This window comes from Pelodiscus sinensis, chromosome 5 (assembly GCF_052426305.1).
Source record: "Pelodiscus sinensis isolate ZL-2025 chromosome 5, ASM5242630v1, whole genome shotgun sequence".
Lineage (NCBI taxonomy): Eukaryota > Metazoa > Chordata > Testudines > Trionychidae > Pelodiscus > Pelodiscus sinensis.
Window position 1 is genome coordinate 62,582,482 of NC_143056.1, and position 24,300 is coordinate 62,606,781.

Sequence of the window (24,300 nt, forward strand, 5' to 3'; positions counted from 1 at the left end):
ATTTTGAAATTTTCGAAAGAGCTGATGCACTCTTTTGCCAGCCCTGTAAACCTCCTTCTGCAAGACATAAGGGATGTGTCGAAAGAGCAGGTTTTTCTGAAATTTGGCACTGTGTAGACGTGCCAAATTTAAAAAAAGCCTCCTTCAAAAGTATCTTAGAAAAAGATGTGCAATTTGTGTACTTTTTTCCAATTTAACTCTGCAGTCCAAATGATGTAAACCCCAGTTGTAAGACTTAGAACTAAGCATGTAGAAGGGAAATAGAGACAATTTTCAAAAGCATCTATATTACTTAACCTAAACCTATTGAAAGTCAGGCTTCTAGCGGACTTAAGAAATTTTTCCCAACATGACTTGTTTTACCCAGAGCTGGACAACTAAGCATTTCCCCATAAAGACTGATAGCACTTAGCGCACAGCACTGATTTGTATTTTAAAGTAATAATCCTCTTTGGAAAAAATGTTAAATACTTAAAAATAAGCTTGTCCTCACTATCTCCCTTGTTCTCAAGGGAGCATAGCTAATATTTTCCCCTGTAAACACTCTTCCTATTGTTCCCTTGTTGCACTTTAATTGACACTTCAAAAAAAGGTGTCCTTGACAGCACTGGGATATGATTGGTCAACAGTGCAGTTATAAATTCTTTCAGCTGCTCTTTTTACAACAGACCACGCTGTTCAAGACAATTTTGCTAAGAACCTAAATTAGAGTCTAGACATGACTAATTTGAAAGGATTATTGTTGAACTGAAAGTTTCACAGTGCACGACAATCTGTATACTTAGAAATATTGGTAGTAGAAATGAGTGGGCTGAAGTATGTTGATTAATTAAGCTATACATGCCTGGAGCATGATGTTTTGCTTTTTCTCCCCTCCCCGAGGGCTATTGACAGCTGTATGGTAAACTCAGATATCCTGCTGCCTGGACTGACCATTGTGATTTCAGCACTGGTTAGTTACCAGTCAGGAACATCCTGCTGCCAGCCCTCCAAGTAATGATACATCTGCTTTGCATCTCCAGGAAAACTGGCAATGCTATTGGCTACATAATTTGCATTTTGTACCTACATTAAAAAGTGGCATGATTCAAATGTGAAATGCAGAAACCATGGGGCCTAAGGAATTGAACTAGGCTCACAGTTGGAAGAACATGCACATAATGTCATGCTGTTGAGAAATATTTCAGTATTTTCTATAAGAAAACAGTGACAGCTCATAACTTGCTGCATCTTATTCTGGGCAGATAGCTGGCTGAATTTATTCCATTGTGTGCAGTCAATAACGTTTTCCTAACTACCCAGCTTCAGAAGCATATGCTAAATTTTTCCAGATGTAGACATGCTGGTACAAGTGTGTATATAAAAAAAAACACACTGCTCAATGGCTCCAGTTATCCCTCTTTGTTAGCTTTGCAAATACAGTAACCCACTGTGGGACAACAGAGCTTGCCTCTGGAGGGGATCTTTTTTAAAGGTCGGAAATCAGAAAACAGGATTCCTACACATGGTTTGTGTTATTGAAGCAGTTCTCAAACTGTAGGTCAGGACCCCAGAGTGGGTCACAGTCCCATTTTAATGGCTGAGATGTGCTAGAGCCCAGGGCCAAAGCCTGAGCCCCACCACCTACAGGCCCCCTATCTAGGTCTGAAGGGCTTTGGGTTCTCCTTTCCTAGGGTGATATAGTAATTTTTATTGTCATGGTACAGTTAAGTTTGAGAACCCCTGTGTTAACTCGTTTCAACACTGCTCAAGTCTAGGTTTTCTCACCAGAATCTGAGGTGAAAGCATCAGTCTTATCCACACAGGATAAGTCTTCTCACTCAAGTTCAGTATTTACTATCTTTTTTTAAGCTGTCACCTTTCAGTACTACAGGGTCTATAATAGTAATTGCTACCACTATCACACACTGATTATTGAAACAAAAAACAGGACTGTGTAGCACTTTAAAGACTAACAAGATGGTTTAATAGGTGATGAGCTTTCGTGGGCAGACCCACTTCCTCAGTGCTGGTGGAAAGATCCCATACCTTCTGGCTGATTGTATCCCCATCCTATAACTATCAACTGTAGCTGCCAACAAGAACATAAGTTGTCTTTTTCTCCCATCTGCAATTGGCCTCAATATTTCCATTAGTTTTAGTCATTAGAATCTTTTATTTAATGGAATTGGGGAAGATAGTTTAATTATTACAGTGGACTTTGAAGCCCACAGATCACCAATTTTTACCTTGTTTTAGGTAAAAACAACTCATAAGAGAAGTGTGTGCCACTGAGAGAAATGGGATGTAAATTATCTAAATTCCCCTCACACTGATAACTGGCTACATTATTCTCTGCTCCCTGCCCTAAATTGTTATAGCATTCTCAATTGATACCATGCTTCTTCCTTGAGGTATCTATCCATGCACTGGTAAGTAAGGGATATGAACAGACCTCTTGTCATTTGAAGCTTAGTTGATTAACTTGTGGGGTATGCCAAGATCCTTCACTGATACTAACTGAAATATAAAATAATTATTACCTGATTGTTCCTTACAATTTTTAATTACTGAGCTTAGAGATCTGAGGGAACAAAACAAATGCAACTGACATAACACAAAACTGCTGTTATATTGATGGCCTATTGTAGAGCAAAAGTAAACATATCTTCAGTTAAGTATATACAATGCATTGCAGAAAAGCTATTTTAGCTAGGCTTATGATAGCTATTATAAATAATCATCTAGGACTTGAGTTATACTGCTCTTTCTTGAAAAGATGAGTCTTTTGGAGACTAAGTATCAGAGGGGTAGCCGTGTTAGTCTGAATCTGCAAAAGCGGCAAGGAGTCCTGTGGCACCTTATAGACTAACTGCAGTGTAGGAGCGTAAGCTTTGGGTCTTTGCCTACGAATGCTTATGCTCCTACACTGCAGTTAGTCTATAAGGTGCCACAAGACTCCTTGCCGCTTTTTGGAGACTGTACTTCTACATGTATCATCCTAAGCATTTATTTAGATCACAGATCAGCTAGTGCTGATGGTCTAAGAGTTTACCTCTTTCCCAGTATGCTTTCCACTGCCCAGAGAAGTTCTGTTTGACTTAGTTGCAAGGTAGTGTCTAAGATTTCTGGTGTAGCAATAGGTCTCATTCCACCACAACTGCAGTCTGGCATGACACACTGCCTGTCTGAAAACAAAGGAAACAATTTTTAGCATTAGCATGTTGTATTTGAATACAACTCATTGCTTTGTTGGCAGGAAGCCATTTGTCAGTGTTATCTGACCCCAGTTCCCATCTATTTTAGAAGGTGCTGCTGCTCAGCACCTCAAGAACATAGGTTCCCACTATCTACTTTTTAAGAAGTAAGTATAATTCCAGGTCCCCTTTTGAACAGCTAGGCCTGTCCTCATACATTCAGCTCTAAATGTTTTGGAGCAGGTGTTCTATTTTTTGTTGGGTGCTATTTGGCAGATTTACAAGATCATGTCCATCTAGGGTTCCATATGAACAATTTTAGAGGTTTTTATTTTATACAGTAGGGCTTGATAATTTATAGTGTTCTTTTTCTGACACCCCACCCCATTCTGAATGTTCAAGTGCCACCCTCTGAAGTGGGCAGGAGTTTGTTGGAAGGGAATAATGCATTTGTGTAAACCATCTTCATCAGGCCTTGGAGATTTGGAGCTAGCTATGTCTACACACTGCACCTTACAATGGTGCAGCTGTTCCATGTATAAAGTATAGGGGGTAGCTGCTCCTCACCAGGAAAGAGCTCTCCTGGTGATAAATTAAAACCACTCTCAAGAAGGGGTGGTAGCTTTGGTGCCAGGCGTACAGGCCCAGTGACAAAGCACTGTCCACACTAGTGCTTTCATTGGGAAAACTTCTGAGGTTCGGGGGCGGGGGGGGGGGGGGGGTTAGGTTCAGCCTCAGCCAGTGATGAGAAACAGTCTGTCAGCCACAGGTTCCAATCTGTCCCAGTTTGGCAGAATTCCTGTGTTAACAGGAGTCCATTGCAACATGTCTAAAATTCTCTCATGTTTAGGGCTTTCTCTTTTTTCTGCATTTAACATAATCCTTAAGAAAACCGAGTGAACTTAGTACCCTTGAAAGCTAGCAAGACTGTTGGCCCTAGAAACAGAAGTTCTTTAGACAACCATGGAACAGACCTAGCATGGATGTGAGGATCACCTCTGAGGAGGATGAAGTTCTGTCTCTGGGCTCAGTTCTCTTTGTGGCAATTGATTTTACTTGTCCACTAGCAACCACATTGAGACAATCAGAGCACAAGCCCATACCAGCCTTCAGCTAGTAGCACCATTTGGTTACTCCCACTCAGGTGCAGTGCAGCCATGAGGCTTTCAGTTAGTATGGGTCTGCTATATTTGGCCCGTGCTCTGAGGACCTTTGCTGTGTTCCCAGCAGAAGCTATTCTGTCCACCTCTTTAAAAACAAATGTCCATCTTAAACAAAAACTCCCACCACAGCAGCTATTTTCTTGCATTTGTCAAATGCTGAAGATTTCAAACAGGAAGCAGAGCAAAAGTCATTTGATTCCTCACATGCTGTGCTGCCTCTCAGCTGGTTTTGCATTGGGAGTGAGGGGGAGTAAGAGTGGGGTCACTGTGGGAGGAAGAGTGAGCCAGGGCTCTTGCAGACATCTCTGGGAAAGGCCAATCTACAAAGTGGCCTCAGGGGAAGCAATGTGAGAGGGGGGCTGTGAGAGACTGCCTCAACAGGAGCAGAGGCTTCAGAGGGGTAGCTGAGTTTGTAACAGAAAAAAAACTAAAACTTTTCATGGGCACAACCCACTTCAGATGACAGGAGTGTTAGAAGTCCAGATCCAAGACTAAATAAGGGAAGGGGGGGGGGGCGGGGGGCAAGAGGAAAGGGAAAAAAAACAGGGAGGAAGGAAAAAAAGAGACAGACAGGAGCAGAGCTGGGATTGGTGACTGACTTGGAAGGATTTTTAAGGTGAAAGCTAGGAGTACACTGGAACTTTGAAAAGAAACTTAGCAGGTCAGGGAGTAGCAGCAGGCCACCTTCTGTAAAGTCAGTTTGTATTTATGGTGGCATCATAAAAGACTGCATACTCAACTGCTGCTGCTAGCAGGGTGGGTACCTGAGCTAGGGTGACCATACATTTCAGTTGGGGCTGGGACAGTCCCAGCCCTGTTCCACCTGTCTCCACTTTAAAGGAGGAATTTGTCCTGTTTGCTCTTGTGGACTTGATCAGCTAGCAAGAGCAAATGGGACAAATGCTCACTTTTGTCAAAAAAAAGTCTGGGTGCAAGGGCGGTTGAGTGGAGGCACCAGCCCCCTATAGTGAGGGAGGCAGCAGCATTTCAGCATGTGGGGGGCCCTCCACAGAGATCCAACCATGGGCAGTAGGCTCCTGAGGGGGGACACTTCAGGGTTACAGCATCCGGTTACAGCATCAGGGCAGGGAGGGGCCATTGGGAAGGTAGCTGGGGGTGTCCTGTTTTCTCTTGGAGAAATAGGGTCATCCTAATGATCTGTCAGACCTCTGGTTGTTGAGACCAGGGGAGCTCCTGCCCTCTGTAAGCACTGTGCAGCTTGAAGGCAGGATCAGGGAGTTTGTGCTCACAGAGGTGATAGCATACCAAATCACTCTTGTAAAAGCAGCTGCCCTCTGAACAGAGCAGGCTTCTGGCAGTTTGCTCCACTTCTAAACCCTGGGCCAGATTTCCTCTTTGTGCTCCCTGACTTCTCGTCTCTGTGCCTGCTCCCCCGTGGGTGGAAAGGAATGAGTTAAGGGAGCCGGTCACAAGGTGGAAGGCGGCTGGAGGAGAGAAGAAAAGCAGTCACGCAAGGCTAATAGAGCTAGCTTGAAAGGGGCAGGGTTCTCACGCATTGCTGTGTAACCCTGTCATCTATCTTGTCGTGGTCCAGCCCTCCTGTCAGCATTAATCCACAGTGACCGTGGATTAATCCTCCCCTCCACACACTTGCCCCACCCCCAAGAGAGAGGCAATTGGGGGCAGGGATCTGTCCTTTAGCCAAGCAGCCTGCACTCCCCTGGCTCAGGCTTGCACAGAAACAACAACAAGTTACATAGAGCCCTGATAATTTTTTGATTATACGTGCCAGAAGGAACTTTTTCATTTCAGTTGCTTTTCACTACCAAGATAGGGTGACAGCTCCCTCTCTCTGCCATACACCCCTCTCCTCAGCTCCCAACCCGGGGAAGGAAAGCCCATCAGGCTGTTGGGTAACAGTTCTGGGTGCACCAGCTAGGTCCATCTTCCTGTACCAAGTGCAGATTGTTTAGAGAGGGACAAATTTCTGCCCATAAACTCCACTCACCCCCAGTGCCGGCTGAAGTTCACAATCCAGAGTGAGAAGCTGGAGCCTTCTAAAACACAGGCCATGTCAAGATGGCTGTGAGCTAGGTCTGGATGTTGTGCTTCAACAAAGTTCCAGCTAACCTGGGTTGGAGCTTGTCTGCTTAGTGTGCACAGGGCTGAAGTTTTTAAAACCTGCACTAGCCTAGCATAGTCAAAACTTATTAGAACTAGATTTCACTGGCACCAGCTATGCTGCAGCTATACCTGAGTCTGGGTACCTTGTTACACCATACATGTCATTATAAGGGGGTAGGATCATCAGGGGCCCTCCCAAAGCTATGTAAAATGCATCATGGATCATGAAATCTGGTCTTCAGCATGAAATCTGCCAGGGAAAGGCAGGACTGGTGCACCCAGGTGGGGGGTCCTACCATGTGCTGGGCTCCAGTTGTTAGTCCTGGCAGGGGTGGGGAGGGATAGGCATTCCTCTTCTTCTGCAGGTCCACTCTCTGGACCAGGTCAGGTCAGACCCACCTCTGGGAACCTCCCTTGGCTGCAAGAAGCTTGGTGGCTATTCACTGAACAGTGCCTCCCACTCCCACGTCTACAAAGGTTTTGGCACTCTTGCCCTCAGCTCCGCCCTCCTCAGTTCCAGGCCTAACACTTAGGGGTCAAATAGGCCTAGGGGAGAATTATGAGGAGGTGAGGAAGGTGGGGGACCACAGGACCTGGACTGTTGCCCACCAAAAAAGTGATGACCCTCCCTATACCATGTGCCTCTCAGGCCTGCTGCTTAGCTCTGAAGGCAGCACCTCCAGCAGCAGCAGCACAGAAATAGGAGTGGCAACATGCATAACAGGTGGAGTCCCTTTTAGGGGGGCTAGCTCCCAGCTAGGCCCTTTCCACCATCCCCACTCTGAGACCCCCCCCCCCGGCGGCTGGAGCCACACTCCCTTTACCACCCAAGCCGTCTCCTGGGTCCTCACTAATCTCTCTGGCGTCCTGGGAGATTACTGATGAATGCAGGAAGCTGAATAGCACATGCTGCTGCCTCAGTCGCCCAGAACCTGCATGGGATATAAAGCAAAAACTTTGCTGCCAAACCCTGCAACTGGGTGTCTGGTGGGCACAACACAGCAGAGCAGGCACAGCCTCCCATGACCTACCTATACCTGCCACTTATGGGCAGCAATACCAGCCTCCCCCACATGCTTCTTTTGGTTCAGGACCCATGTGTGGTTATAACACCAGGACATTTCAGATGCAAATATCTGGGGTGGGGGTGGGGGGGTCAAATAATTAATTCCACCCACCTCACTCTGGACACATGCTGGAGCCCAGTTGGAAGTTCTGCATACACGCAGTCTAGAAGCAAGGAGCACAAACAGAAATGTAAGACGAGGCAATCCTCTAAATACAGATAAGGACTCCCCAGCACCGACTGGATTTGGGCTGGCACAAGTTCTAACTAGCTAAGCACTTTACCTAAAGCAACAGCAACCAGCCTCCCCCCTCCCAAGCCACAGCAGAAATACGAGGAAACAAGACTGGAAAGTCAGTTACCTGAGCAGTTTAAAAACCTTGTGAATTTGGGTTGCAACAGTGGCAGAGCGAAGACTTAGCACTGACGTTTAAGTACTAGCTCACTGTAATGAAAGTACAGTAGTGGCTGCCACATTTTTTTTTGCTCACCAAATTTATTTGTGGCTCCTTGACTTATATCTGAATTCAGTTTTAGACTAGCATAACCAGAGAGCAAATGTGAAAAATTGGGACACTTCTTTTCATGAGTAAGGGGGGTACAGGCTATAGCCGTGGCTCTCAAAGTGTGGTCCGCAGACTACTACTGGTCTGTGGTCTCTTGCAGGTTGACCATGGCTCAGCCACCTCCCTGCAGGAGGGTGCTCCAGCCCAGTCCTACCCCGTGAGGTTGGCGCACCGGCGACAGCTTCCCACTGCGGGTGGGGAGCCCCAAGTCTCACGGGCCAGATCCGGTTCACAGGGAGAGCAAGTGGCTCTGTGTGATGCTACTTCCCCTCCCCTCCCCTCAGCTGGGGGAACGGCAGCGCAGGGAAGCACGGCCTGGAGGCTTTCTCCACTGCTCCCATTGGCCAGAACTGCAGCTAATGGGCGCAGCGGGAGGGAGTACGTGCTGTTGACAGAGGCCGCAAAGCCAGGTGAGTGCCCTTGTGCCCAGACCTGCATCCCTATCCCCCACATGCACCCTCCTTGCACCTCCACCCTGCTCCTGCACCCTCCTTCCCAGACTCCCCACCCCAGCCCTCAGTTGCACACTCCCTCACAGCCAGACACCCCTCTCCCAACCCACTCTTGTGGCCTCCCTCCCACCCAGACCTCACAGCATCATCTCCTCCTGCACCCCACCTCTTGCCAAAATCCTACACCCCCACCCCTACCCCATTCCTTGGCAGCCCTTTTCTGCACACTGAACCTTTCATTTTTGGCTGCACCTCAGAGCCTAAGGGGGCCCACAAAAATCTACTAATCCCAGAAGAGTTAATCTGGCCTGTGGGAAGCCCTGAATCTTGGCCCTTCCCCCCCACCCACTCCCATGGAGCTGTAGCACCAGGGGAGTGAGATGTCTCAGTTGGGGACCATATCAGCAAGGGTTGAGATTTTTGGGGGAAGTTGCTTCTCACTTCTGTGTGGTCTCTGACTGATTTTTATGTGGGTCGATGGCCCCCCAACCCTAAAAAGGTTTCCCACCTCTGCATCAAATAAAAACAATGTAGAAATCTTCTGTGTTGGACATAAATTAATATTTTACTTTATTTAAAATGAAGCTTGGTAAACTAACATGTTAAAAGGCGTAAGTTGTTTAATGTTTACCATTGATAAGGATTTCCTTTCTTACCAGTTACATGTGCCTCCTTATGTTATAGCTGCTATTTTCATTATTATGCTCTAGTAACCTAATATGAATAATGCAGTATTTAATGTATTTAGAGATAAGTGAAGGAATTTTGTCACCATGGCTGGTTGGCTGCAGAAAGATTTGCACTGAGCAGGGTGGGCTGCAGGCTAAAAAGTTTGAGACCCATTAGTCTATATAAAATAAAGTCCTTAATATCAAGATGGTCCCCTAAAAATCAGGATGGCTGATACCTCTAAATTAGGCAGAGGAAGGATCATTACTAGGGAGGGAACGTGATGGGGGAGATCAGTGACTTGTTTTTTCATGGATATGTCAGGCTAAAGCAGCCTGATTCCAGAGCACAGAACGTGACTGGAATCGCTCTTTGATTAATTAGTGACAGCAACTTTGTATGAAGCCAAGCCGGCTAGAAATGCATGGATGGCTTCCTGAAGTCTAAGTATTCAGCCAGAATAATCAAAGACATATTTAGTCTCCTAGTGGGTTAGAGGGGCTAGAGTGAGTTTCATTCAAACTGTAGAACACAAATAACATCTATTTTATCCTTGATTGGCTTTTCCCACAGGGGCAGGAAAAATATTTAGGGCTCCCCAAGAAGCTATAAGTAGGAGTAATGGGCTGCAATTAAGAAAAGGTAAATTTAGGCTGAATAAGAGGGAATGTTTCCTGATGTGAGATGATTTATCTAGAGAAGGAAGATGGGGAACCCCACTGTTTTGGGGATTTAAAACGGGACTAGCAAGAACACAAGAAAATGCACTACAAGAACAGACATGCTCTGGTGAGAGAAAGATTAGGAGCCATCAGCACTTTACCATCTCTCATACTGAGCTATTTTCTCATTTTATTTTTACTGTCCTGCTCAGAGAAATATCTTAACCCCATCTTAGCTCTCCAGAAGCCCAGCTAACTAAAAAACAGTTAGTATCCTATTTTTTCTTTTCTTTTGTGCCTTCCTCAGGCATGCTGATCGGTCTTTGTAGGCTGGCTGAAGTTTCTGATGCCCGACAAATCCCTGTAAATCCATCTCTGTAAATTATTTCACTCAGGAATAGTTTCCAGTTCTCTATTTCCTTCTCTTTTTCAAACTGTGTATCATATGATAGAGCAGGGGTCTCAAACTCATGGCCTGAAGACCTCCCTGGCTGGAGCAATTGCACAATCCAGCCTGGGAGTCCTGGGAAGGAACGTGCCCATTCCTACCCTCTCCATCCTATGGCACCCCATCTCCCGAGGTCCCACCAGGCCCTGCACCCCCAATAATCCCCAACAAGGAACAGGGTGCCATGTGAGAGAGAAGGCATGATGGTGGCAGGAAGGGGCAGGACTTAGGAGATAGGAACGGACAAGCCCTCCCTCCTCCAGCCTGCCAGGACTCCTGGGTCGGATTGCTCAACTGTTCCATCTGGGAATGACCTGCTGGCCATGCATTTGAGACCCCTGTGATAGAAGTAAATTCACCCTGTTTCCATCCTAGCCAACCTCACTCCTTCCTGTCCTGTTATCCAGACCTTAAGAAAACTCACCTGGAGGACACACGACTATCAATCTGAACAAATCCAACTTTCACCTGATTTTCAGTGCTTTCCGCTTTTGACTAGATCAGAAATACAACAGCAACCTCTTGTACTTTCCTGGTGCTTCTGCTTTTGGGAATTTTTATACAATCACAACTTTTAAGAGCTTCAAGATCTGGAGTCAAGTTTAAGATGAAGGTTCAGATTCAGAATTTGTTCACACACCTGTTTTGAATGGAACTAAGCAGCAGCAGGAGTCTAAAAACAGTGGTTTCCTGAAAATATTTATTCAACAAGCAGCAGCAGGCAAAAAGCTAATAGGAGCCATTAGGAAATGGATATGTAACCCTTCTGCCAAGTAGAGCCAGCAGCAGCCAGGCCAGATTCAGTAACTAGGGGGTCCTCTCCAACCATCCAACACGGAACTGGCTCAAGCCCCCACCCAGTAACCGGGGCAATTTGTAACACCACCCCTGAGCACCTCTGAGAGGCAATGCTTCCCCACTCACAGCACAGAGTCTGCGTATAGAAAAGAAACTTTTAATAAAGGAAGTAACTTGGCATTAATTGGGGAAAACACCACAAACAGGATTCATAAACCAACTGTGAGTGAAAGACTTGGGTTGGGCAGTGTCCTTTTCCTCTCTCAGGTCCGGCAATCTTAATGTCCCCATCACATGCCCACCCTGCTCTGCACCCTATTCACACAGTTTAGAGGTGTATCCGCAAAGTTCACCTCCCACCCTGGTATAAAAAGACATCTTCCTCATTCGGCTGGCTGCTGCTGGCGCCTCTCTGCTGCCGCCCTGCTGGCTGTCACCCACCATCCACTGCCATTCACCTCTCGGCTGTGACCTCAGCATGTCAGTCTCTCAGTAATTTTCAGCTCTTCTGCAGGCTAGACAGAACCACTGCCCCATCTCAAGTGATTTCAACTCCCAGTGTTTTTAGCTCTTAGCAGGCTGGACATAAACAAAACTCTACCGCAATTAAAATAACAGAGAGGCTCCTAATGAAACCTATTTCTTCTTTGAACAGCGTGGGGAGGAACAGCATCTACCCAGTCTAGGCAGTACCCCTGAAAAGGGAGTGTCACCTCCCTCCTACAATACCTACCTCAACTCTTCTTACTCTCACAAAGCTCTGACAGTTAAGCCCCTGCTTAGGAAAACCCTTTTGCTAACTGAGCCCTTTCCTTTGGAACAGATAAGCACAGTCCTACATTTCTGTATTCCCACAGTAATTACACATCAGTAGCCATAATTCACTATCCTTGCATTCAGTTCTATCATAGTTTGGGACACCAGCTAAGTTGATTAAAATGAGCAAAACACCGCTCACTCTGCTGAATATCTAGCAAATTTAAGCAAAGCAGGAGCAAACTTTATTTACATAAACACACCCAGGTTTCTTCCCCCCTCCCAGCCAGCTATCAGGGAAGCATTCTTTCAGACCTTGCTGGGCATCAGTTTTTCAGATATTCCCTACTGCAGGTTTCACCATTCTTTGTTCCCCTTAGCGTCAATGGAATCAAGCCAGGAATTTGACTCGCGTGTCTCCAACATGAGTGCACTGTATTGCTCTGGTATATGCACAAACCTGGGTGCATGACCAAGGATATGTGGGAGAATGTGTGTTTACATCTATGTCTGCTGGCATATGGATGTGATACCAACAGTAAAATAGTTATCATAAAATCCATCCCACAGTGCCACTCTGCAAAGCACTTCAGTGCACGCAAATAAATAACAGAATACAGAGGAAGCCAAACAAAGAAAGACAGCAACAGCCCTACAGCTCAAACAAAATAATAAACACCAAATATAATAATCAACAATGCCTAGGGCCAGACCGTGAAAAAAGCAGTTTGCTATCCTTGGGTGAAATGGTTCATCCCCTGGGCACAGGAGTTTCAGTCTGGTCCACTGGCAATGGCATTAATATAAACATGCATGTTCATACCAGCAGCATGTGCACAAACACCAGAGATCAGGCAGACTGCTTTCTGCTTGATCCCAGGCAGTTACATGATGGATGGATTTGGTCCCAGGAGCTTAAGTAAATTAGACACAAAAGGGGTAAAAAAAAAGGGAATGGTGAGAAAAACAAGTTAAAAAAAAAGGAGACACCAAAGGACTTGGAACTCAATAAGCAATTGAGGGAAAGGGATTGTTAGAAAGAACCGAGAGAGGAATAGGTCCTCACTGAAACCATCACTCCCTGGCCTACAGACAAAGGGATGCCCATCTTGATCACCACCTCTGCATAAGCTGTTGACAAAAAGATTTAAAAAAAATTCCCCAAACTCTACCTGAACCTTCTGTGTTCTTAGTTTGTTAAATGTCAGCTGCCATTTAGGTGACAGGTAGAGCAGTAAATCTGTCCGGGAGAGGGATGAAGGACTCATGGAATACTGACCATCCGATCACACAGTTCTGTTATGACTCTGTAACAAGAACGGAAGAAAAGACCTGTGGGAACAGAACAACAAAAAGATCAAGTGAGAAAGACACACAAGTGTATGATGAACAGTTCTACTCCTGCAGCAAGGCTTCTGGCGGCTCCAGCACTTCCCTACAGTGACTTCCACTGACAGAGTCCCAGAACCTAGTGATGGCAAAACTCTATTCGGTCTTCCAGTTCATCACTCTTCCAGTCCAGCAATGGTCCCTGATGCACATTAACATGTTGACCCACCTAGTTTTAAATACATTAATCAAGGGGTCACCTCCCCTCATTTCCTTTTTGGAGATTCTTCATTATCTGCAAGTTGTTTGGACACTACTGTGTTAGAGAACCACAGGATACTTACATTTCAAATTTCTTCATGTGAAGCCCAGTAAAAGCAACCATAAGTCACCTTGCACACTCAATCAATGGGAAAATACTGCACACAACAGACATTTGATTTGCAGGAAGATAGCAGACTTGAAGTATAAATCTGCCTAAATCCAGAGAGATATGCCTAGCAGCCGGGAGCAGAGAGTGTGAGTGAATGTGAGGCTTAAGTCTAGACTGCCATTTTCTTTTTTAAAAGGTATGCAAATTGCGCTCCGCAATTTGCGTATCTTTTTCCAATTGTTTTTTCGGAAGAGGCTTTTCTAAAATTTGGCCCGTGTACATGGGCCCAAATGTGGGAAAAACCTCCTCTTTCGGAAGAGCCCTTCTTCCTCATAAAATGAGGAATATAGGGCTTTGGAAAGAGTGCATCTGCTCTTCCACAAAAAAATGTTGGAAGAGCAGACGTATTCCCTGGATGCAGCAGAGTTTTTCCGGGATACCAGAGGTATCCCGAAAAAACTCCATAGTCTAGACATAGCCGAAGTGGAATCCAGCATTCTGGGTGGAAAAGCACATTTATTCTCATAAGTATTTCTGCTCCTTTGAAGCACAGGGAGAACAAAGCTTTTGGAGGCAACAAGCCCAAGGGGACACTGACACTGATTCTCCCCTCCCTATGCTTATGAAAATTGGCTTAGGAATATAAATATGCATAACTCAGAGATGCTTTGGACAAAATACCTCATACCTCATGAATACCCTAGCCTATTTTAGTGCATGTATCATTCTTGTATGAAAAGTTAGAAATATGAAGTATGAGACTGTTCAGTTCTAAATGTGCTAATGAGAGCCATTACTGATGTCCCCCCGCCTGCCCCCAGTGACCTGGTGATCAACTTGTAAACAGCCTTGCTCGCCCTGTAAGTTCAAGTAGTGGTTGGTCTTAGGAAGATATGTGACTAGGGCTGCCAACCGATGTGTGTTAATACCTGTAATTAGTGCAGGGCAGGATTAACGCGTTAATTTTTTTAATGCGTTAATTGCAGGCGTTAATGCTGCGTTGCCCCTTTGAAGTGCTGCTTTGGCACCTCAAAAGGGACAGCGGTTTAGTACTCTGTGCAGTACTGCCCCTTTAAAGCACCGAAGCAGCACTTCAAAGGGGCAGTGCAACGCGGAGCTGGGGAATCAGCAGGACTCCATGTGGCGCTGACGCTTTAAAATGCCGCAGGGAGCACGGGGCCAGCAGGACCCTGCCCGAGTCCTCTGCTGGCCCTATGATACCCGCAGCGCTTTCACCTTTGAAGTGTAGCAACAGCCCTGAGGCTGTTGCTACACTTCAAAGGCGGAGGTGCCCTTATCGACTAATTGAATAGTCAATGCAAATTGCATTGACTATTCAATTAACCAATTAATCAATATTTACATCCTTACTACCCATCTGAAACTAATTTCACCAAACTTTTATAGGCTTATTGTTCACAGTAGGACAAGTTCTACAAAATACTGAATTAACTGTTAAAACACAATCTTTATTTGCTTGTGTTGAAAGCACCGCATATCAAGGAGAATTGATCAAGCTCCCCAATTAAACTGCCAATGGACTTTTTCCCCACACTTGCCAAGTACCAGTAAATCTGTGAATAGACACACATTTTCTGTTCTAATCAGTTTGCTCCTCCTGTCTGACTCATTCACAGATTTCACTATAACCCAGCATTTGTGAAATCCCCATTGTATCCCTTCAGATGGGCTGTGATGTCACAAGCATTGGATTATGACATCACAGTAATGTCTGTAGTAGTTCAGGACAGCAATACAGTAAATTCAGGATTCACTGCTGTGACATCCTGACAGATCTCCTGCTACGTCAGTCATGATAAACATTCGACTGAACGCATTTTCATATGCTCCCTTGTATATTGTGCCAGCTCTGTGCAGGTAGCTAGCGTAATAGACTTCACGAGAGCGCCCAAAGACCACAGACTTAGATAAGATATGAAGGCACCCAAGTCAGATTTATTGTCAAACGAAGTACATTAATAGTTGTTGGCAGCCAGATAACCTCTGAGCCCCTATGTATTTGTACCCGGGACAATGGATGCAGCTCAATCGATAGTATGGATTTCACTATCACCCCTTTGGCCAGCCAATGAATTAAGTTGAGGTACCCCAACATTTATAGACAGAAATGAACAATCTATGATACCCACCGTACGTATCATCTTACGCACTAATGACACGTTTGGTACCTCCCCTTGTACTTTCCTCCAAAGCATTCACTGCCCCTTGTTATGCTTTCACTCTTGTTGTTTCCAACTATTTTATTATGGACTCAGTTCGGTGTCCCTGTACTGTCCTGATAGAATGTATTTACATATTTAATGTGCTTTTATCAGTGCTAGCAGTTTGAGTGCCGAGACACACTGACTTGCAGGCAAACATCTGCTTTTGACATAACTGTCTATTACTCATAGTATAACTCTAACTCTTGCTTACTTTGGTTCAAGCACAAGGCCCTTGCTTCAGACTCTTTCTTTCTCCTACACTGGCATCATAGGAGGGAGGTCAGGCTGAATAAAAAGGAGAAAGCTTGCATTTATACTCAGCCTGGTAGTCAAGCATGTCTGATCCCAACTGATGCACACCCCTCAGGGTATGTCTACACTACAAAGTTAATTCGAACTAACGGAAGTTAGTTCGAATTAACTTTGATAGGCGCTACACTAGTGCTCCACTAGTTCGAACTTAATTCGAACTAGCGGAGTGCTTAGTTCGAACTAGGTAAACCTCATTTTATGAGGACTAAGCCTAGTTCGAACTTACTAGTTCGAATTAAGGGGTGTGTAGCCCCTTAATTCGAACTAGTGGGAGGCTAGCCCTCCCCAGCTTTCCCTGGTGGCCACTCTGGCCAACACCAGGGAAACTCATATGCCCCCCTCCCGGCCCCAGACCCCTTAAAGGGGCACGGGCTGGCTACGGTGCCCGTGCCAGGTGCAAGCCTGCTAGCACCCAGCTAGCAGACCCTGAACCTGGCACGGCTCGAGCCAGCCACCCGATGCCCCCCAGCCCTCCCCCTCTTCCCGGGACCAGGCTGGCGGCTCCCGGGAGCTTGCCCGGGACCGCAAGAGGCGGGCACCCGCCTGGTCTAGTGTGGACATCGTGGACCTCGTCCACGACCTCCGCACTAGGCACAGGAAAGTGGCCGTCTAGCGCAGGAGAGCTGCCAGTCTGGCCACCCAGGAGCAGGTTTGCATGAAAATCAAGATGGTCCACTGAGACCCCCGACCCTGAGCCCTGAGCTTACAATGGCCGTACTGGGTCAGACCAAAGGTCCATCTAGCCCAGTAGCCTGTCTGCTGACAGCGGCCAACCCTAGGGACCATGGAGGGGATGGACCAAAGACAGGGACCAAGCCATTTGTCTCGTGCCATCCCTCTCCAGCCTTCCACAAACTTCGGGCAGGGACACCACTCCTACCCCCTGGCTAATACCACTCCATGGACCCAACCTCCATCACTTTATCTCACTTCTCTTTAAACTCTGTTCTAGTTGTAGCCTTCACAGCCTCCTGCAGCAAGGAGTTCCACAGGTTGACTATTTGCTTTGTGAAGAACAACTTTCTGTTGTTAGTTTGAAGCCTGCTACCCATTCCTTTCCTTTGGTGTACTCTAGTCCTTCTATTATGGGAACTAATGAAGAACTTTTCTGTATGCACCCTCTCCACCCAACTCCTGCTTTTAGAGACCTCTATCCTGTCCCCCCTCCGTCTCCTCTTTTCTAAGCTGAAAAGTCCCAGTCTCTTTAGCCTCTCTTCATATGGGACCTGTTCCAAACCCCTCATCATTGTAGTTGCCCTCCCCTCTCCCACCCTCTCTCTTCCCCTCTCCCACCTCCTTTTCCCAGTCTCCCCCAGTTTTGTTCAATAAAGAGAGATTCTATTTTTCAACACAATTGTCCTTTATTTTGTACATCAGGAAGGGGGGCTAGGGAGGGGTAAATGAAAGGAGGTGAGGGAGGAATGGGGTACGAGCCCCCGATGGGGAGGACTGGGCTGGCTCTGCGGGCTCCTCGGGGTGGAAACTCTCCTGAAGCCCCTTGATTGACCCCCCCCCTCCGGATGGCAGCCTGCGGCAACTGCAGCCGGTCTGATGGCCGAGTGCTGTGATGTGCCCAGTGTGGGTACTCCAGGCAATCCAAGCCAGGACAGCTTTGCAAGCGGGGCACCCCTAAGAACTGTCTGTCCGGGGTGGGGGTGGGGTCTCTTTAAGCACAGCCCTTGGCTAGCCTGAGACAGCAGCTCCACGCTCTCATTCCTCATTTGATGCCCTGCCAGCACTGCTTCTGGCCATCCTTAACCCCGGTTCAGGGTCCACTTAATGTGGACATGCTAGTTCGAATTAGCAAAACGCTAATTCGAACTAGTTTTTTAGTCTGGATGCGCTAGTTCGAATTACCTTAGTTCGAATTAACTAATTCAAACTAAGTTAGTTCGAATTAGCGCTGTAGTGTAGACATACCCTCAGTTCCTAATGAAGGAACTGGAAATTGAAGGTGTACCTCTAATTATGGGGTCTGTGACTGGAAAAACAGTAAAGAACAGAACAACTGAGCCTGGTCTTGCATGGCTTGTGCAACCCAAATGACTGACTGAAGCAGAAGTTGTTGTTCAAGCAATGCATGATCAATTCCTCAATAGGGCTAGGTCCTTAGCCAATATAAACAGGCATAGCTCCACTGGAGTAACTGCAGCTACCCTACCTAAGGAGCTGGTCCCAGGCTTAAGTCTCCTTTAATTTATACCAGTGAAATCCCACTGACTTTATTGAAAGATATCTATAGGCCCACTAATTGTGGAGGGAGAATATGGAGGCCTTCTGCCTGAGACCCCATCCTTTCTCTGAATGTCGAGCTGACCACCCTACCCCTCCACCTTGCCCAGGGGTCTAGGATGGCTGTCTGCTACCCTGGGTCGCTAACAACTCTAGATTGTAGTTGCCCTCCCCTCTCCCACCCTCTCTCTTCCCCTCTCCCACCTCCTTCTAATTGTTAGACACCCCTGCTTGGCTTTGTTTCTACTCACCCTGTATGATGGGGAAGAGGAAAGGCAGGTTTAGATTTACTTAGAACCACAATGTTTTATTATTTTATTTGTACACATGGAAGCACAGTGAGACGCTGGTGTGTTTCCGATGGAGGACGAGACCATGTTTATGTAGCCTCTCACCCATGCCAATTCCAAGTTTATTTTATACTTATAAAGATAGACACCTGTATTTGGGCTGGATTAGCTTTTATACAAACTGTGGTTTTTAGAGTTCTCTGTGTGTGGACTATATTAGTTTGCTGCTTATCTATCCGTCTATAAAGAGGGAAGGATTACATATAAACACTCAAAAGCTCTCAAAAGTTAAGAAATGCTAGAATTAAGATTGCCTGTGTAACCTTAATTCAAGCCCCTTGTGCATATTACATTATGATACATTCTATAATTACGTGATCACAAACTATTTTTTTCTACAAGAACCTGTCTAATTCAGTGTAGAGGGTGCAAAGTATTCATTTAATAAGACGCTATTCCATATTTCTTTTCATCCTCGTCATTGAGAGTTTGGATGCAAGTCACATTTACTGCACACTGTCTAAACCCCACACAGAACAAAGAATTAACTTCCCCGAGGGGCTTTTCAGTGGTGCTTATGGTGGGATTATCTTTGTGTTACAGAGTGGGAACTGAGGCATAAAGTCATTAATATTAAAAGTGTCCTATAATTCTGGGGTCCAACAGGAGACCCCTTCTCCCCCAATCTTGATTTTTCAGATGATTTAGCATTATGTAGCTCTATATGTTCAGAACACCACTTTCATTGATCTGCAGCTTTGAGTGCTCAACACTTCTCTAAATCAGACCCCGGGGTCTCTCAAGTTAGGTACCCAGAAAATGAACAATATGCAACACCATTAGTGAGCACCTGTAATTAGTAGGTTCAAGTAACTTGCTCAACATCACATATGAACTGTCTGGCAGATGCAGGGATAGAATCCAATTCTCCAATGCAGCATCCAACTGACTTAACCATGACACAACCCATTCTATTCATGCAATTCTTTGCCCCATTCATTTATTTACTGATCTTCCAACTTGGCAACCAAGGCAGGGTTCTTGTCTAACAGACAATAGTCTCCATCACTGCACAGCCCTGATTTATCCCCAGAGCAGTTCCCACTACAGAAGGATGAGACTCACACGTTGCCAGTGGGGTTCACAAATGTCTGCAGACAGCAGAGGAATTTTGAGACTCAAGAATCTTGGGTACCATTCCATGCTTTGAAGGGGAGTGTGTTCTAGTAGTCACAGACCCTTTTGTTCACTAGCATGCCCCTTCCCCACCTAGTCTGTCCTTCTCTTCTCCCATCTCCTTCTCCCACTCTGCCCCTGTAGCCCTCTGCTTCCCACTTCTTTACATTCAAGTGAAGTTGGTTTCTCCATCTCCATGCGCCTTGGGTACTAGCAGTGGAAGGGGTTCTCCCATTGGCATAGATAAGCCACCTTTTCGAGATGCTCAAAGGAAGAATTCTGCCATCAACCGAACGCTGTCCACATGGGGACACAGGTTAATGTAACCATATCACAGGAGAATCGGCTTTACCATGAAATAGACTGTGCTGTGTCAAGGGGCCCCAGAATATAGGCGTGGACACTGTGGTTGCAGGGAGTGCTATAGTACCCACAGGCTTATGAGGGGCCCTGCTGCTGCCCTGCACTTGTGACTTTGTGGGCTGTGCTGCTGCCCCCTGCCCACAGCTCTGTGGGCTCCTCTGTCCCCAGATCCCATGGGGAAGGCCTGAAAATGAAGCTGCATACAGGGCCCCACCAATTCCTAACCCACCACTGCCTTGCATAGGGAGTGAGAGTTTTTCACACCCCTGAACAACTTAATTAAGCCAACATAGCCTCCTGGTGCAGACCAGGCCTGAGCGACCTCTGCTGAGCCAGCAAAAAATCACAATTTTCAGAACCACTTCAGCATTTCAGTGCTGTGACTGGTTATTTTGTGAGGATGGCACAAAGGGCCTCAATCCATGAGGCTCAAGTTCAAAACACATCCCTCACTCTTGGGGGGGGCTGGGAACTCTGAGGGGGCAGCATGTACAGTCTCCTGGGACAGGGAAAGACCCCCCCAATGGTGTTCATGTAACTGATGCATGGAGTTGTGAACTGAGACTCCTGGAGCTGCTGCAGCAACTCCCCTTGGCTGGAGGGGAGATTGCCATGATTATAATATGGCATTCGGATAAGTAAATGAAGGGAACTAGGAGTGCACTCCCATGCCCTCTAAAACAAAGAGGCCATCAATCTGAGAGCACATGAAGGACAGGCAGCAAGAGGAAGAGGACACATCTGGGGAAGACAGTGGATAGAAATATTTATGTCCCCCCCCCCACTGCTAGTTTTAATGAAAATTTTGTCCATTTAAGCTGACCATGCACAGAGACATGACTGGAAACTTTAGGCAGCTAAGAAACTATTCCTGTCCTCCCTGGAAATATAATTTGTTTTTAGACTGATTTATGGGCAGCAGCAACAAGCCAAAAAACAAATGCATTTTGATTCCTTAACGGGAACACTGCAGAGAACAAAAAACTAAGTATCTCAGGTCAAAACTGACTATATTTCTTCCTCAGAAACTCCAACATGAGATCTGATCCTGAAAATACATGGAGCATAACTTTACTCTTTTGAATAGTCCCCTGAAATCAATGGGCCTGATTCTCTTGCTGCACTACACCCTGTGCTCTGTGCGTGTAAACCATCCCAACTCAGAATGCTGGGAATCCATGAACATCAGTGTCCACAAATGTCTGTTCCAGGAATGTCCAGACTGGCACAGACAAATGTGTTAGCTAACTTGAGTTAACTGGCAATCAACTAGACATAAAACTCTAGTGTAGACATACCAACTGAGTACTGTAGTATCTTACTTCAGAAGTAGCTCGACTGGCATCCATGGAACTAATCTTGGTACAAAGTACTACTCCCCACATGTAAAAATATCAAAGTCTGGTCCCTTTTGACAGGAGTCTCAGTTTGAGATGTGAATGAGCTGCAAAAGTTATCTGTCAGCACAGTGACCCCCCCCCCCTTCCAACACGGTGAAAGACCAAAACCCAGAATTGAGAGGTTTCAGTCACTTGACTTTCAGTTCCTTTATCACAGTTCCATGGGCCCTGATGTAATTTGTGGCTGACCTACACTCGGCACAGCTCAGGAGTGGAGGTAAAGGTGCCTATACCACCTTCATGACCCTGGATTCTGGGTCAACTGAGACCAGTTCCCACATTAACTGATGACCAATGCTTCTTCCTTCCCCGCATTAGCCATGTCAGTTATGAGACTGTCTGGTAGCTTTAGCTATTTTGTTGTTGTTGTATTTACTTTTTTTTTTTAAATATGTGTGGTGTTAGTGCTAGAGAACCCAGTCACATGGCCCTAGAGAGTGAAGTCCTCCATCAAAACTAACAACAATAATGCTACTGGTAATGCTACAAATGAAAAATGCTACATGGAAAAAAGTACTGTTCACCAATAATTAACTGTTTACAGATGAGGCAACTAATTTGCCCAAAGTTACCCAGAGCTGAAGAGAGCCCAACACTTCTGAGTCCCTGGTCAACATCCCAGCCACAGAAACAACGTGTCAGAATGAACAGCACCGCTGAAATCTCAACTCAGTCAATCTTTTAGCTTTCCACAGAGTCTAAGAACATGCAGGTCGTAGTGATTGTTTTGCCCATTTGAAAGCAGATTGAGACCAACAATTCATTCCATGGAAGCCAAGAAAGAGCTATCAGAGAGTAACAACTATCAATTGGTACTATCCTGGGCTGGTTTCAGATAACCTAGAAAGGGAAAGTCTTCACATTTCATCACCAATCCCGCAAGGCACTTTACATTTTATCATCATTGAATCATAGGACAGGAAAGGATCTCAAGAGGTCATCAAGTCCAGTCCCCTGCCCTCATGGCAGGACACAACAATATCTACAAAATAGGCAAAAGAGTTTACATTTAGGGTCTGGAAAAACTTTATAGGTCCCTCTGATCTTCAACGTGCTCTACTTCTCCAGCTAGCAGATCTCAGAACTACAGGGAGAGTGTGCAATATTATATACCATAGTGATGGGAATGACGTTACACTAGATTAGACTAGAGTGACACTAGTAGACCAAGGTCCCTACCAAGGTCTCCAAATGAAGACTGACAGTTACATAGCTGGAAACAGGCTGGCTCACCTGTGTGTTAGTACTATTAAACAGGAATCAGAGTTATAAAATATGCTTAGTGTTCAAACTTTATTGAATGTCTGGAAGTTGCTGCATGCTTTCATCTCACTTATAACATCTGTATCTCATATTGTAAGGTCAGATTTGAGCATTTGTGTTGTAAGATTTTGCAATAGCGATGTTAGATAACATTTATTTTAGTAATGGTGTAGCTGCAAAGAATTTTATTGGTTACACAGTTACTAAAATACTCTCTAGGGGTGGGCCCAGCCCCACTTGTCGTGCCCTCCGCTGACAGGGGCTGCTGCTGCCCCGCACTGCTGCCTCTGTATCAGAGGTAGCTGCGCAGAGTGGCAGGCAGAGCTGGTCCGCAAGGGGAGCCGATTGAAAAATCAGCTTTTTGTGCAGACCGGCTCCCACTTGCCTCTAAGTGGAGGGGGGAAAGCAGCTCTGCAGAGCTGGCTCTCCATGAGCACCAGCTCCCGCCTGCCTCCTGCGCTGCTGCCACTGTAGGAGGTAGCAAGGCGGGGAGAAGAGCAGACAGTTCTGCAGGAACCAGCACACATGGGGAGCCAGCTCAAAAGCCAGCTCCCCACAAGCATCAGTTCTTCTTCAAGTGCTTGCTTATGTCCATTCTGTCTAGGTGTGTGTGCGCCCTGTGCACAAGTTCCAGACGTTTTTTGGCCCTTAGCAGTACCCGTTGGGCCTGCAGGGGAGCCCCCTGGAGTGGCGCAGGTGTATCTGTGCATATAATCCCCTGCTGGCCCTCCACCCCTTCAGTTCCTTCTTCCCCTTCCCCTCCCCGCCCCCTGGTTGCTGGAACGCTCTGCTTGCCTTTGCAAGCGCCCTTAGCCTTTCTTGTGTAAATAGATCACTGATCAGAAGTAGTTAGGAGTAGATAGTTTAGGTAGATAGTGCTACGAGTGTTAATAGTTGTTTCCCCCGCTTCCCTCCCTGAGGAGGGCATGCCGGGGGCCCCAGGGTTTCAAACCCTGTGGGCAGTGCTCCAAATCTATGCCCTGCGGGGATCCGCACAAAGACTGTTTAAAGTGCCTGGGTGAAGGCCACTTAACAGACTGTGCAACATCTGCAGGTCTTTTAAACCACGCAGGCAAAGAGCGAGAAACTCCAGACAAACTCTTTCTCATGGAGTCGGCACTTCAACCCCCGGTGCTGGAGTTGGCACCGTCGGTAAGGAGTGCACCGGTGTCAACCAGGGATGTGGAACACGCACTTAAGCACGCGCTGTCATTGGGGCACCGAGGCACCGACCTCACTCTCCGGTGCCGTCAACCACCAAGAGAGCGAGAGGTGGGAGGTCCCCTGAAAAGTGGGACTGAGACACTCGCCCACGGGAGCCGATGTGCCACAAAAGAAGCCTGGGGAGACTGGGATCCCCAGGGGGCCAGGACTTGTCCTTCGAGAAGGTCCGGAGGCCATCCATGCCCGAAACTTTCACAGCAGCCCAAGAGCTGATAGAACTCCCGGCCTCCCCGGGCCTGGCACCATGCGGCACGGAGGAACGCATGTGCTAT

At 46.4% G+C, this 24,300-nt stretch overlaps 1 long non-coding RNA gene across 3 annotated transcripts in view; it reads right to left on the bottom strand.

Moving 5' to 3' along the window:
* The window catches only part of LOC112546724 (uncharacterized), a 30,959-nt gene extending 16,453 nt beyond the window's left edge, over nt 1-14,506 (bottom strand). For 2 of the 3 annotated variants that reach the window (XR_016349660.1, XR_012903437.2), the window contains exons 1-5: nt 13,014-14,506; nt 7,603-7,654; nt 7,276-7,356; nt 5,606-5,784; nt 3,035-3,167 (exon numbers count right to left, since the gene is read on the bottom strand). This is a non-coding gene — a long non-coding RNA (uncharacterized LOC112546724). Of the gene's footprint in view, nt 1-3,034; nt 3,168-5,605; nt 5,785-7,248; nt 7,357-7,602; nt 7,655-13,013 lie in introns of all 3 variants that reach the window. The other variant, XR_016349659.1, reaches the window with a different exon arrangement.
* Nucleotides 14,507-24,300: the final 9,794 nt, after the last annotated feature.